We start from the raw sequence: 13,271 nt of genomic DNA on the forward strand, positions 1-13,271 counted from the left end.
AGAGTGGGATAATTACTTCCCTGGCGCTGGTTATCTGCAGCAAGCTGGCCCATTTTTCTCTTTTATTGCCATTAAATTTCAGGAAAGTGCCTGCTGAAGTCCCCCATCCCACCCCCCCTTTCCTAAACGTTGGATTTATTTGATGACTCCTCTAGGCAGGTGCTGAGGGCCGAGCGTGCCCTGCAGGAGGAGGACGTGGTCCCCGAGCTGCCGGCCCCCGGGGTTCTCCCGGTGGGTGTGACGGGTGGCGGCGGGACAGCCAGCTGTTCATAACCGTCATCCCCATCCGGGGTGCCATAAATTCCCTGCCCCCCTTTCCTTGCTCTGTGGATGGCTGAGTCCAACTCGAGGTAGCAGGAGTGGGCTGAGGTGAAGGTTTTCTCCGTCTTGGGAAATGTAGTCAGAGCAGCCAGGTACAAAGCTGAAATTTGAGGTTCAATTATTAAAGGAAGATGGGCAGAATGTGTGGGTGGGGCCCTGGCAGACTCACCACGTTCAGGAATGTAGAGAGGGGAGTGTTTCTGGGAATTGAGGGGGGGGCTGGCAGTGGTATCGGGGGAGAGGAGATGGGCCATTCTGTTCTCTCTACCTTCCCCCCTTCCCCTCCATCTTTCTCAACCTTGACCCTGATATGTGGTTCTCTTATTGCCTTCGTTTGGATCTCCCAAAGTGCTCTCTGGATCACTGGTTAGTTCTGGGATCCCTCAAACCAGTGAGACCCACCTGAACATTTACAGAATTAGTTGATGTTTACACGGACAGAGCTTTATCCATTTGTGGCAACCACTGTTGAAACTCCTTATTCATTCATTCACTCAATATTTATTAGGTACTCACTCCGGGACAGATACTGTGCTAGGTGTTGGGGATAAAACCCAGAGAAGAATCAGGTATGGTTCCTGCCACCTGGAGCTTAGACTACAGTGGGAGCAGCTGGTATAAAAAAAAAATTAATCATCTCATGAATGCACAGTTACAGCTGCAGTGAGTGGTCAGGGGAGACTTTCTGGAGGAAGTGATAAATGAGAGTTTGCCAAGTAAGAGAGGAGAGAAAAGCATTCTGGGCAAAAAGAGCAGCATGTGCAAAGGCCCTGGGGTGAGCAGGTCAGGCTGACCAGGAGGCAAGTGTGGCTGGAGCAGATAAAGGGAGGGGAGGGGGGTGAGGTACGGCTGGAGCAAGTTTGGGTCCAAGCCAGGGAGGGCCTTGTTGGCCATGTTGAGAAGTTCTGTCTCTCCAGTCAGGGCTGCAGGAAGCCTTTGAAGGCATTTGAATAGGAAAATTTGGGTCTCGTGGTTAGGCAGGCTTCCAGACCCTCGTCTACTTCTACAGAGAGCGGAAGGCTTTGTGATTCTTTTGCTGTCCTCAACTGACTGTTCCCTGGGGCCCCACGCGTCTGGATTTGGGCACCTTAGAGTCAGATTCACCGTAGCTCATGGGGAAAAAAATCCAGAACAAAGCATCAGGGGCATTTACGCTCCCATCCTTGGTCAAGCACCGAACAGACTCCGGCTGCTAACACCCTTGTCTTGGCAGCTGCTGTCACCATACACCCAGGTGGAAATAGTCCCCAGTAGCTCTTGCTGACCTCCCTCTTGTCAATAACTGAGTGTAAAGGCTTCTCTGGATTAAACGTGGCCCTTTGAGCCTCAACATGAAAAGAGAAAGATCAATTCTTTCAGGGCACAAAAAGCCAAATCACTTTCTCTTTTGGCAAAACCACTCATCCCCATTCCAGGAAGGCCAGGGCGGGCTCTCCCAGGAGTGGGCATCCACTGCGGCTCCCTGGCCTCTTCTCTGTGCTCCCACGTGCTCTCCCAACTGGGGGGAAAGGCGGGGCCTGCCGCTGGCTGTGAGCTCAGGTACAAGTGCAGCCCACTCACCGGTGCCACGGCCTGTGGTACACCCTCTTGGGACTACTGTCCAGAGCACCTGCCTCAGTTTCCACTTCTTTGCGGGGGGAGGAGGGGCGTGTCTGATGAGTGAATTCGATCGACATTGTCGTTCTGGAATCCACACGATTCAATCAGGTTTGATACTCATGGTGCAGGGAAACGCCCGCCGAGTTTGGCACCAGACCCACTGGAACCACTACTGGGCTCTGTCCTCATTCGCTGGGCCATCTTCGTCCATGACTTCACCTCTGTAAACATCTGTTTCCTCATCTGTGCAGGGGGGTGGGTATTCAGAGCACAGTGTGCTCCAAGCGCTGGAGCGTTGGGAGAGGGGACTGGGACGGGGTGGGGGGGCCCAGGTGGGAGCGTTTCCATCACACCGGGGATTGTATTTTTTCCTGGGCCCCCAGCCTTCCCCACTGATAATCTCTTTCAACGATCACGTTACATTTCCTGCACATTATCATGACCCTGTATCTGTAATGGTGCTCAGACTCCAAGTCAATGAAACCACACTCAAAATGGCTTGCATAATAATGACATTCATCACGGAACGTGATGAGAATCCAGGCAGGGATGAGGCCTGGGTTTGGTTGATTCTGCTCCTTCAGGGCCATTCCAGGATTTGGGGATTAAGGAAGGGACCCCAGGGAGGTGTCAGCTTGGATCCAAGGGAGGGGAAGGAAGAAGAGGACAGCACCAGCTACTGTTTACTGAGCACTCCTATTGCATGATCTTGGGGGAACCCTCTAGGAGCCTCTGTTTCCCTATGTGCACAACGGAGTAATAACAGCCCCTACCTCCCAGATGGTCACGAGGCTTGATGAGGAGATCTGTGTGGATCCCTGTGTGTGGTGCCTGGTAGGCGGTGAGCACTCCGTAAATGCCATCGTTATTGCTGGTGTTCTTGATGTGGTCAATGTCTGAAGACTCTTGGGTCGGTGACTCCACGTGTTCCGTGTTGTTCCCTGATGCAGAGCTGGGACTTTCAAGAGGATCCTCTGGGAGGCAGAGTTCAGCTCTGGAGAAGGGGCTTCTGATCAGGTGAGCTGCCCAGCGTGAGCCATGGGATCAGTCTCTGTCTACACTGGCCTTGCTGCTGCTCCATGGGCTGGGAGCCTTGGAGAGCCTGGTCCACTCTGGACAGGGTCCCGCAAACCAGCCAGCGCTGGTCCTGTTGAACCCTGATGCTGCCTCTGTTAGGCACTTAACCTCTCTGAGCTTCAGCCTCCCTTTCTGGAGAATGGGAACGAATCCACTTGTGCACTTTTGTTGAGCCTTAAACGAGTTCACATATGTAAAGTGAGTCCATCGGCAGATGTGTTTCGAGCGCCGACTATATGCCAGGCACTGAACGTGCCTAGCACATGGTAAATGCGCAGTACGTGTTACTTCTCTTTATCTACGAAGAGTTAGTGGGGTCCATGGCTCTGCAGGAGCTCCAGGGCGGGGCTGGACCAGGCGCCAGCTTTGCAGCCAGGAGGTGGGAGCTGGAGCCCTGCATCCTCATTCTCCTGCTGTGTGACGTGGGCACATCCCTGGCCCTCCCCAGCCTCAGTTTCCTCATCTGCAAAATGGGGACCGTGTGGGTTTGCTGGGAGGGACAGAGGAGCGACCCATGTGCAGAAATGACAGGGTGATGCCCGCAGAGCCATGAGTCTGCTACCCCACACCCTCCCCCATTGCACCATGGACGACCCCACGGACTCACCCCTTGTCCCGCGTAGGGATCATCAGCTCCTGAGAAGCGGGAAGGGGCTGCCCTCACCCCGGGGTCACCGCCTGCAGGGAGGTTGCCTGCGGGGGGGTGGGTGGGGGGGAGGCAATGTCAGAGGTGAGCCCTGGGGCCTGGGGCCTCCCATGGGGGGGCACAGTGTGCTTGTAGCTAACGCCTGTGGGAGTGAAGTGCCCCCTCCCCCGGCCCCCACGCAGGTCTCCCCCAACGGTGGCTGCCCCCTCCAAAGAAGGACTGGAATGCACTTCTCTGCCACCAGCCCCCCCCCACCTAGATTCTGAACCATCTGGTCTGCCCCCCTCCAGGCCCAGAGGTCGTGGGTCAGGACGGTGAGAACGGCCGCCGTGTTGCTATAAAGTGAGGCTGAAGACTGTCATGAGCTGAAGGGTGTCCCTCAAAAGTGATGTGCTCCCGTCCTAACCTACACTCTCTCAGAACACTTATTGGGGAGTACGGTCTTCCCAGAGGTAACCAAGTTAAAATGAGATGGTTAGGGGGGCCCTAATCGAATATGGCTGGCGACCTTCTTTCTATAGGGGAAATTTGGACACAGAGACAGACACGGAGGGAAAAAGAGGTAAAGACACAGGGAGAAGACGGCCGTCTGTCGGCCAACGCATGCCTGGAGCTCCCAGAAGCTTCAGAGACCTGGGCCAGATCCCCCCCCAGCGCCCTCAGAAGGAGCGGGGGGCCATGTCGACACCCTGATACAGGACTTGGTCCGGCCAGAATGAGGAGACAAAGAAGGCTGTGTTGTTCTAAGTCACCTGGTTTGCTGGGGCTGCCGTAACCAGACAGTGATGACGATGAGGTGGCCATGACCTCGCGGGGCTGGCGGAGGGGCTGGGAGCCGCTGCCCCTCAGGGGTTCGGTGGACAGGCCACGCACTGCAGGGCTTAAGACCTCGACTTTGAAGCCAGGCTACAAAATCTTGGTTCGGTTGTGACTCTGAAAGAGCTCCTTAACCTCTCCGGGCCTCAGTTTCTTTGTCTATAAAGTGGGTATAATGACAATACGTGCATCACGCAATTGCTCTGAGGATAGATGAGTTAGTGCGTGTAAAATGCTTACGGCAGGCCCCTGTCCATAGAAGCCCTCAGTTCGAGAGTGTTCTTGTGATCTGTCCCCTCGCCTCCTCCTCTTTCTCTCCCTCTCCTCCTTCTCCTCCTCCACCCCCTCCCTTCTTTTTGTCTGACCAAGATGTCTTCCTTCTGGAAGCAGCCCGTTCTCCTCCCACCCCTGCTCGCTTCACCTTTGGACTCCCTGCTCAGAGGAGCGAATGTGTTTCTTTTCAAACTCAGTCAGGATGAGCTGGCTTTGTGGCCACCTGCGATCAAAGAGCCCCGACCCGCACAGGCCAAGTCCACCTCTGCAGCTGAGCTGGTCCCTTCCTGGCCCTGAACTTGACCCCCTACCCTAGCCTCTCCCACTGGCCCCTTGGACACGTGCTGTTTCTACCTTCATGCCTTTGTTTTGGAAGTTACATCTTTGGAGTGAGCCCCTTCCAAATTTTTCTTCTGCCCAAACGTTGCCCTTTCTTCAGGGCCCCCGCACCCATGGGTCTTGAAGGCAGCGCACAGAGGAAGGACATGGACTCTGGAGCCTGAGAGGTGTGGTTTCATGCCTGCTCCACCTCTCACTTGCCAGGTGGCCTTAGACTTGTCATTTACCTGCCCCAGCCTGTGATTTACCTGCCCCATTCACTTGCCGGGTGCAGATGGTAACGCCAACCCCGTTAGGGTTCTTAAATGCACGGACTGTGGTGGTTCCTGAGAAGGGCCTGGTGCACAGTGGGCGCCTAATAATTGCTGGTTGACACAGTTGGTGCCGGGCTGACATAACCCAGCTCTGCCCCCGACACTTCAGCTCGGGAAGGGCAGGTAGGTCCCCGGGGAAATCTTTTCCGCCAGCCTCGCTCTGGGAAAGAGAAATAGAAAATTTTCTAATTCCAAAGAGTAAATGTCAGAGGCTTGGGAAGGATTTGGAGATTCTGAAAATAAACCTGGCATACATGGGGGGAGGAAGGAGGGAACAAGGGGGAGGAGGGAGGGAATGGGGAGGAGGAGGGGGAGAGCCAGGTGGGGTGTGGAGAGGAGGGGCCAAGGCTGGGAGAGACAGAGAGACAGACAGAGACGGAGAAGCCCACTCCCCCACATAAAACGGAGATGTCAGACTAGGTCAGGGGTTGTGGAAGGGCAGCCTGTAGGATGTATCCAGTGGTGGTTGGGCTTTGCTTCCCCCTCAAAATGCCTTCTGAAAAAATAGAATGAGTTGGCCAAGTCTAAAAATTAGAATATCACATATAAACATTTGATTTCCTTTTCTCCTAAAAAATCAAAAGGTCTAACCACCCCGGGTGTGGCCTGGACAGTTGGCTGGAGCCGGGCAGCTTCTGCCCCCAGGTGGGACTCACTGCTTACACTCAGTCTTCACTGTTCCTGACGGTCCCTCAGGGCTGAGGCTGAGGCCATCTGCCCTGCTGTGTTTCTGTCCACTGAACCTGTCACCCCCTGACCTTGGGAGGATTCCAGGTGGTGAACCTGGGTTGGAAGATCAGCCTTGAGATTCTCTGACTGTCTCAGCTCAAATGTCACCTCCTCCAAGAAGCCTTCCTTAACTACCTGGTGCCTTTCACCCCCTTCATGCTTCATCCAATTGCTCCACCAGGAAATGGCAACAGTGCATGGGCTGATCGTCCCCGGGCTGGGCCTTTCGGTACTGGGGAAGTTCGCCAAGCTGCCTGGCACTAGAGAGGGATTTGTTCCCAGTAAAAGGCCAGCCTCGTTGCACAGAACACAGGATGCTGCTTCCTGTCTCTTCACAAGCTGCTGGTCCAGACAGAACCTCCTGACGAGAAGGGACAGGAAGACTGGAGGCTACAATTCCAGATTTGCCTCTTCTCTCCTCCCCATCCCCTGTGTCCCAGGACAGCTGTCAGGGGGCATCTCGGTAGGGGTCTCACTGCTCCAGAATGAGCAGGAGCTCAGGGAGGCAGATGGTGAGGGGAGGAGGCTGTTACTTCCCCAAGCTGGAGTAAAAAAACAACTCTGTCACTGTCAGACAGTCTCTGAGCCCATACTGTCCCCTTTGTAGGTATTAAAATGGACAAAATGCCCCCAGTCTCCTTCATGTGCTTTTGAAACACAACCCAGGGCAGGTCCGGTGTGTGGTAGGTCCTTCAACACCATAGCAGCTGAGGGAGAGGGGTCAGGAGCCCTGGTTCTGGCTTGATCCCAAGTGGCACTTCTCTCTTTCTGTCTCTTTCAGATTCGCCCCGTTTCCCGGGGAGGGACTGAGGCTCCAAGAAGCTCAGAGAGCCCATCAGATGGCGTGGCCAGGAGGTGGCAGGGCTGGGATTCGAACCAGGTCTGCCTGATGCTGGAGGCCTTGCGATCACAGCATATGGTCCCCTGTGTAATGTAAGGCAAGACACAGACACAAGAGCTAGAAAAAAATGGGGAGGGGTCAGGAAGGAAAGAGGTGGAGCAGTAAAAGAAGGAGAGAAAAAGAGACATCTTGTCCCCAGATTGCAGTGAGACCCTGAGAAACCACTTCTCCTTTTTGGGCCTCAGTTTCCCCTCTGAAACATCACCTGGAAGAAGAGTGGACCAGATGGCTCTAAGAGTTGTTCCCCTTAGACCCAGGTGGGTCTGCCTCTTGGAGGGGCAGTGTCCAGGCTCTCCCTGATGGGGGTGGAGTTAGGACCCTTCTAGAAGAAGTCCTTGACATGGGTGGAATGGGACCCGGGGCACATGGGGCAGCTTCTAAGGAGCTGGGCACAAAGGAGCCTCGCATGGTCTCTGGTGGACCTCCTGCCACACGGGAGGGGACAGCCTGCACTCCCTTCTCACAGGCCTGTAGCTCCCACGGAGGTCGTCTGTCACCCAGTCCAGCACTGGAGAAACAGCAGCAGAGAGAGTGTCCACAGGTCCTCCCTGCAGGTGCTGTGAGAAAGGGATGTGGCGTCTGAGCATTCTTGGGCGAGCAGACGACCCGCCGTCTCCGGGGACGTGGGGCCAGCTGAGCAGAGCCTGGGCAGGGAGATGCAGTCAAGGCTCCGGGGAACCTTCATGCTGTGAACCTCTCCCTCTTACAGTCCTGGATGGGCCCTGGGGCCCACATGGCAGCCGCTGGCAGCCCTTCCTGAGCAGCCTTGCTCCCCAGAGCCCCTCCAGCCTGGCCCTACGTGACCTGGCTCCACGGCCCCTCACCACCCCTGTTCCCTGCTCCGGATTCCCCAGTGACAGTGGGAATTCCCAGTTCTGTGTGTGACCTGGGAGCAGAGAGCCCTCCTTGCTCCCAGCAGGCCCTGACTCCCCAGAGCTGAGACCAACACCTGCCCTGTCTCTGGGATCTGGGTCCTGGGAGGGGTGGGGACCCAGCCGGGCTTCTGTCCTCAGAGGCCTGGGGAGACAGCTGGGCGTCGGGAGCCAGCTGAGGATGGCTGGGCTGTGAGTCAGCCAGAGGCTCCGGTCAAACCCGGGCCAGACCACGGGCTCCAGCCGGCTGGGGGTCACACAGAACTGGGAGGACTGGTGGCTGGCATCATCCATCCACGTCTCACTTACATCTGATGGTGCTCGAAGGGTGTTCCCAGCTGGAGCTCCGACACAGTGGCCAGGTAGGGACCAGGGAAGAAGACAGGAAACTCCTGTTTATTGACCCTCGGGTGTACGCTGGGCCCACCCCAGGGGCATTTAGCATTGCATTAGGACAGTTCTCTTCTGCAAGCCATTGCCCATCTCTGGGCCTCAGTTTCCCCCTCTGTGAAATGGGTGTGGGCCAGTTCTCCCAGGTCCTTCCCATTCTGCAGTTCCTCTGAGCCTCAGTTTCTCCTTCTGTGAAAGGGGGTGGTAACGACATCCACCTCTCGGGGCTGTGAGGACGCAGTGAGGAGAGGGTGTGGGGTGCTGGGTGGCTGTGTGGTGCGGGGTTCAGTGCCCACGTGCGGGAGGCGCTGCTGCGCTGATGGGGGGCGGGCAGGCATCCTGGGAGCCGCTGGCCTGTCTGGCTCCACTGTCTTTGTGCCCCCCCAAGCTGCCCCAGACCTTTGCTGTCATTTCCTGGGTGGGTGCTGAGCTGTGGGGGTCTAAGCTTTCCCACAGCAGGTCACCTTTTGTCCCCACAACCCACAGGGGGCTGAGGGGTTTGTTTGAAATGCAGGCGCATCCCGTCCTCCAGCTGCTCAGAGCCCCTCAGAGGCCCCATGGCTCCTACAGCAATGACCTGACCTCGAGCCTTCAAGGACCTGGGAGCCCGGCTCCTGCCCCGCCCCTGCAGCCCCCCCACACCCACCCAGGTGGGAAACTGAGGCTCAGAGAGGTGGTGAGTCTTGCCCAGGCCGCTCATGTGGTGATGGCTGAATCAGATTCAAGCCCAGGTCCACCGGGCTCAGTCCCTGCACCCAGCACCCCCACACACTGTCCAGGAAGGCCACCTCCAGGGTGGTGTGCGCCCTGCAGACACAGGCTGTGTCTACCCCATGCCTCACACCCATGCCTCGAGGTTCCGCGCTACTCACGGTGGTAAGATCCTGCCCATGGCCCGGGCCTCCGCCGTGCTCTGTCGGCCCCCACCCTGCCCCCCACCCCAGGCTCTGGCTCACCCTGGTTTGCTTACCCCCAACTTCTCCACATCCACCATGGTAGAAAGGAGCCTGCGGGAGGCAAGAGAGTCTCTGACCTGTGGCTGCCGTGTTTGCCGAGGGCAGGAGAGCTGAGGGATCCATAACCTGGTGGTGTGGGCCCAGCCCGAGGCCCGTGTGGACGCTCCCGGGGCTCCGCACTGAAGAGCTCCTAGGGCCAGGTTTGGAGGAGCTGAGGACAGTGCAGCTGATGTGTCTCTTGCCCATAGTAGCGTCTTTAGAAGCATCTAGACTCAGGCACCAAGAGATCAGCTAAGAGGTCTCGGGTTGTGTGTCTCCTCCGACTTTAGCGGGGTCTTCAGAGCCGTCTACGAGCCGGCGTGTAGGCGCCACGGAGCATCAGTGGCTGAGAACTGATGGCTGGGAGGCCTTGCTGGTAGAGACGGTCCTCAGGGCCCGGCTCACCCAGAAGGCGGCAGGTCTGCAGGGGGAGCTCAGCAGTCTGTGATGCTTTGGAGACGGCCTGCGGAAAAGAGCTGGCGACTGGGTCTGGCCCTGCTGACTCTGGGCTGAGGAATCCTGAGGGGTCCGGAGGAGAAAGGCTGATTCTGCCCACCGTGTTCACGCAGGAGGCTCCGGGACTGTCACAGGTGGAGTTTGTTGCTGGGGCAATGCGGATGCCCTTACCCTGATGAGGGGGCCGGGGGGGGCAGATTGGGTCAGCTCTGCAGGGGTCACATCTGGGCCAGTCCTAGAGAACAGGGGACTGGAGAAGAGGGGACTCCGAGGGCTGGGGGCTGGCCTGCAGGGGACCAGGGGCAGGGGGAGGCACACTGCAGCAGTCCCAGCAGGAGGGGCGTGGAGTGCAGTGTTCGCGTTTCCACCTGCTGGCCACAGGTGCTCAGCACTTCCTGTTTCAGCAAGCGCATCGCCCCAGGGAAGGGTGCTTGAGCACAGGTGACATAGGGAGGGAGACTGATGGCAAAGAGACCACTGAAGGGGCCTCGTCGAGGGTTCAAGTGCATTGGAGGGCAGGGTGGCCATGGCGCTGCCTGCCTCCTCCTGCCTACCTGAGCTAGGAACCGATCGAAGGGAAGACCCAGGAGGCAAGTGGATGGAGAGCAAAGCCTCTCCTTTATTTCTGCTGAGGCTTCTTGGGAGAATGTGGCTGAGGTCTGCAGGCCAGTGGCCTGTTGCTGCCCAAACCCTGAATAAATTCACCTACTGGGGGCGTACAGGCCTAGACCCTGTGGGCCGGCCAAGCAGGACTGGGTTGCTTGAGGAGTTTGGCCTTAAGAACACTGAAAGCCAAGTGTCAAATACTGCCAGCCATTGGTCACTTCGGCCTGACTCTGGCCCCACACCTATAGACCCTCCTGGAGCACTGTGGAGAACGGGTGAATGGCATGCTAGGTTTTGAAGGGTGAATAGGAGTTCTCCAGGTAGAGGAGAAACACTGAGGCTTGGGCAGAGGCACTGAGGACAGAGCAGCTCTGGGGAAAGGGCCCACCTGGGCCTGGGGCATAGTTGGCATGGGCAGTTTGGGCACAGGTGGGGGGAGGGGTACTAGTTTTCTGTTGTTGCTTTAACAAATGACCACACACTTCGCAGCCCAAAGCCACACACTTGGCTGCCTCACAGACCCACCAGTGGTCAGTCGGCCACAGTCCTCGTGGCGCTCTAATAAAGAAAGGGCGGAGTGGCGTCCCTTTCTAAAGGCTCTGGGGGAGGGTCTGTTCCCTGGCTCATTTGGGGGTTGGCAGAACTCAGCTCTTTGTGGGTATTGGAGCTAGGTCCCCGCTTCCTGGCTGGCTGCCAGCTGAGGGTGTCCCCAGCTTCTGCAGCCTCCCACGCCCTGGACTCCGGTGTCCCCTCTTCCATCCACAAATCTGACCGTGTGGTAGATAAGTTCTCGCTTGCGCTGTGAATCTCTCCTTCCTCTTCCATCTCGTCTCTCTGCTTGTTTCTTCTACTTTCAAGTTTATGTGACTCGATTGGGCCCCCCCCATTAGACTGAGATTATCTCCCACCTTGGGGTCCATAACCTTAATCACATCGGCAAAGTGCCCTTTGCCACACAATGACGTGTTCTTGGTGCCCGCGATTAACACACGACATCTCTGGGGTGGGGCGCTACTCCTCCTGCCACGGGCAGGGGAGGAAAAGCACGTTTATCACACGGCTCCTAAGCGCCAAGGACCAAGACAGTTGTTTAGCAGCTGTCATCTTATTTCGTCCTCACACCTGTCCTGCAAATTAGGTAGTATTATTCCCATTCCACAGGCAAGGAAACTGAGGGTCAGAGAGCCCCGGGAAGGCTTGTGCGGTGAGGAAGGGGTAGAGGCAGATGTGAACCCACTTCTGCAGACTCAAGCCTGCACCCTGTGAGTGAGTTCACCCACACGGTGAACCTCGGCACCACCTCGTGCAAGGCGGGAAGACGGGCTGGGCCAGCAGTGAGAGGCACCGTGCCCTCTCTCCTGATGCCCTGGCAGCCCAGACACACCTGTCCCCTGCTGGAGAGGGCTCGTGGGCAGCTCCTTCCTTCCTCCGGATGCAGGAGATGCTGGGACGCAGAGCTGAGCACCCAGGGAGCTGCTGATACAGACACTGCCCCACCTGGTGGACGGGTGCCACGGGGTAGGTGGGCTCCGTTCTGTCCTCCAGTGAACTGAACAGGTCCCACTGCACAGAGGGGCTTTGATATCAGCCGGGATTCGTGGGGCAGGCACAGAGCTGGGCTTTGGGAGGAATAACACCCGCTCCACTCTGTTTGTGGGCGGATTTAGACAATGAATTAAAAGTGCCAATCTGTGTCAGACACAGTGGTATCGCAATAAATCAGACGCTTTTTCTCCTTGTTCTAAATCGCATTCTCTTTTCTAGGTCAGGTCAGAACCTGTCCAATGCCACAGGAGAAGCAGCCAGATTTTTTCCCCTTCGAGTAAAAGTTGCTTGTGATTTCCTGTGAAAGATGCAAGTTTGGTACTTTTACAAGACAGTGTAGATTCTTCGACTCTGGCTGGCGTGGGGCCGGAAGAGAGAGGACATCTGAAACTCACTTTCTGGGGATTTGGCTCCTGATTTCCCCCTGGGTTTCGTGGGCGCCTGTGGAGCCTGCTCGGTCTCGCGTGCAGAACCGGCCCCTTGCTGCCTGGTGGGCTGGAGGCTTCCTCCCGCCGCTTACGCCTCTGCCCTTGATGTGCTGATAACGCGGTTTTAGCGCATTTATAAACATTTGGGTATCTTCTTTGGTCGTTTATTTTTCAGTTATTTTTAGGGGAAAATAAATTGTTTTTACGCTCTAATAAAACCGCTCTTCCGCAGCCTCGGACGTGCCCCGTGGATGTGAGCAGGGCCGAAGACCAGCCTCCACCCTGCGCCAAGAGTCAACACTCCCCTTCTTCGGTCCTGGATGGGCCAGGACCTTGCTGTGCGGCTTTGCGAAAGTCCCTTCCCCTCTCTGGGCCTCAGAAACTCCTCCAACATCCCTGATATTTATAGTCTGAATGTTCCAGGAATGTGAGGTTCCAGACAAACGTGAGCTATAACACTTGATGAAACGAGTAGGCATCTGCTAGATGCCAAGCATAGAGCTGTATCCCAGGGAAGCAGATCTGTACCTTGACCTCAAAGAATACAACTTCTGGAGGGAGGAAGTTCCCTTGGGAAATGTGCCGAGTCACGTTTATATAGACTGCACACAACGGAAGCTCCATGTGGGCAAGGAATTCTGTTCATTTTCTTCACTTTCTTTCTCCTCTGCCTGCGATGCTGATCTCAGCACCGACATCCTTCTTGGGAATGGGGACACATCAGGCCGAGCGGACTTTCCTTCAAGTGCCATTGTCCCTCCTGCACACACCCCGCTTTGTTCCCACCCCAACCGGCAGCTGAGCCCATGCCTGTTGAAGCCTTGAGGGTGCCTTTTATTTTGTTTTATTTATTAATTTTTTATTTTTTTTGAGAGAGAGAGAAAGCATAAGCATGAGTGGGGGGAGGGACAGAGGGAGAAGCAGGCTCCCTGCTGAGCAGGGAGCCCCACACCGGGCTTGATCC

The sequence above is a fragment of the Ailuropoda melanoleuca genome, chromosome 2 (assembly GCF_002007445.2).
Source record: "Ailuropoda melanoleuca isolate Jingjing chromosome 2, ASM200744v2, whole genome shotgun sequence".
NCBI lineage: Eukaryota > Metazoa > Chordata > Mammalia > Carnivora > Ursidae > Ailuropoda > Ailuropoda melanoleuca.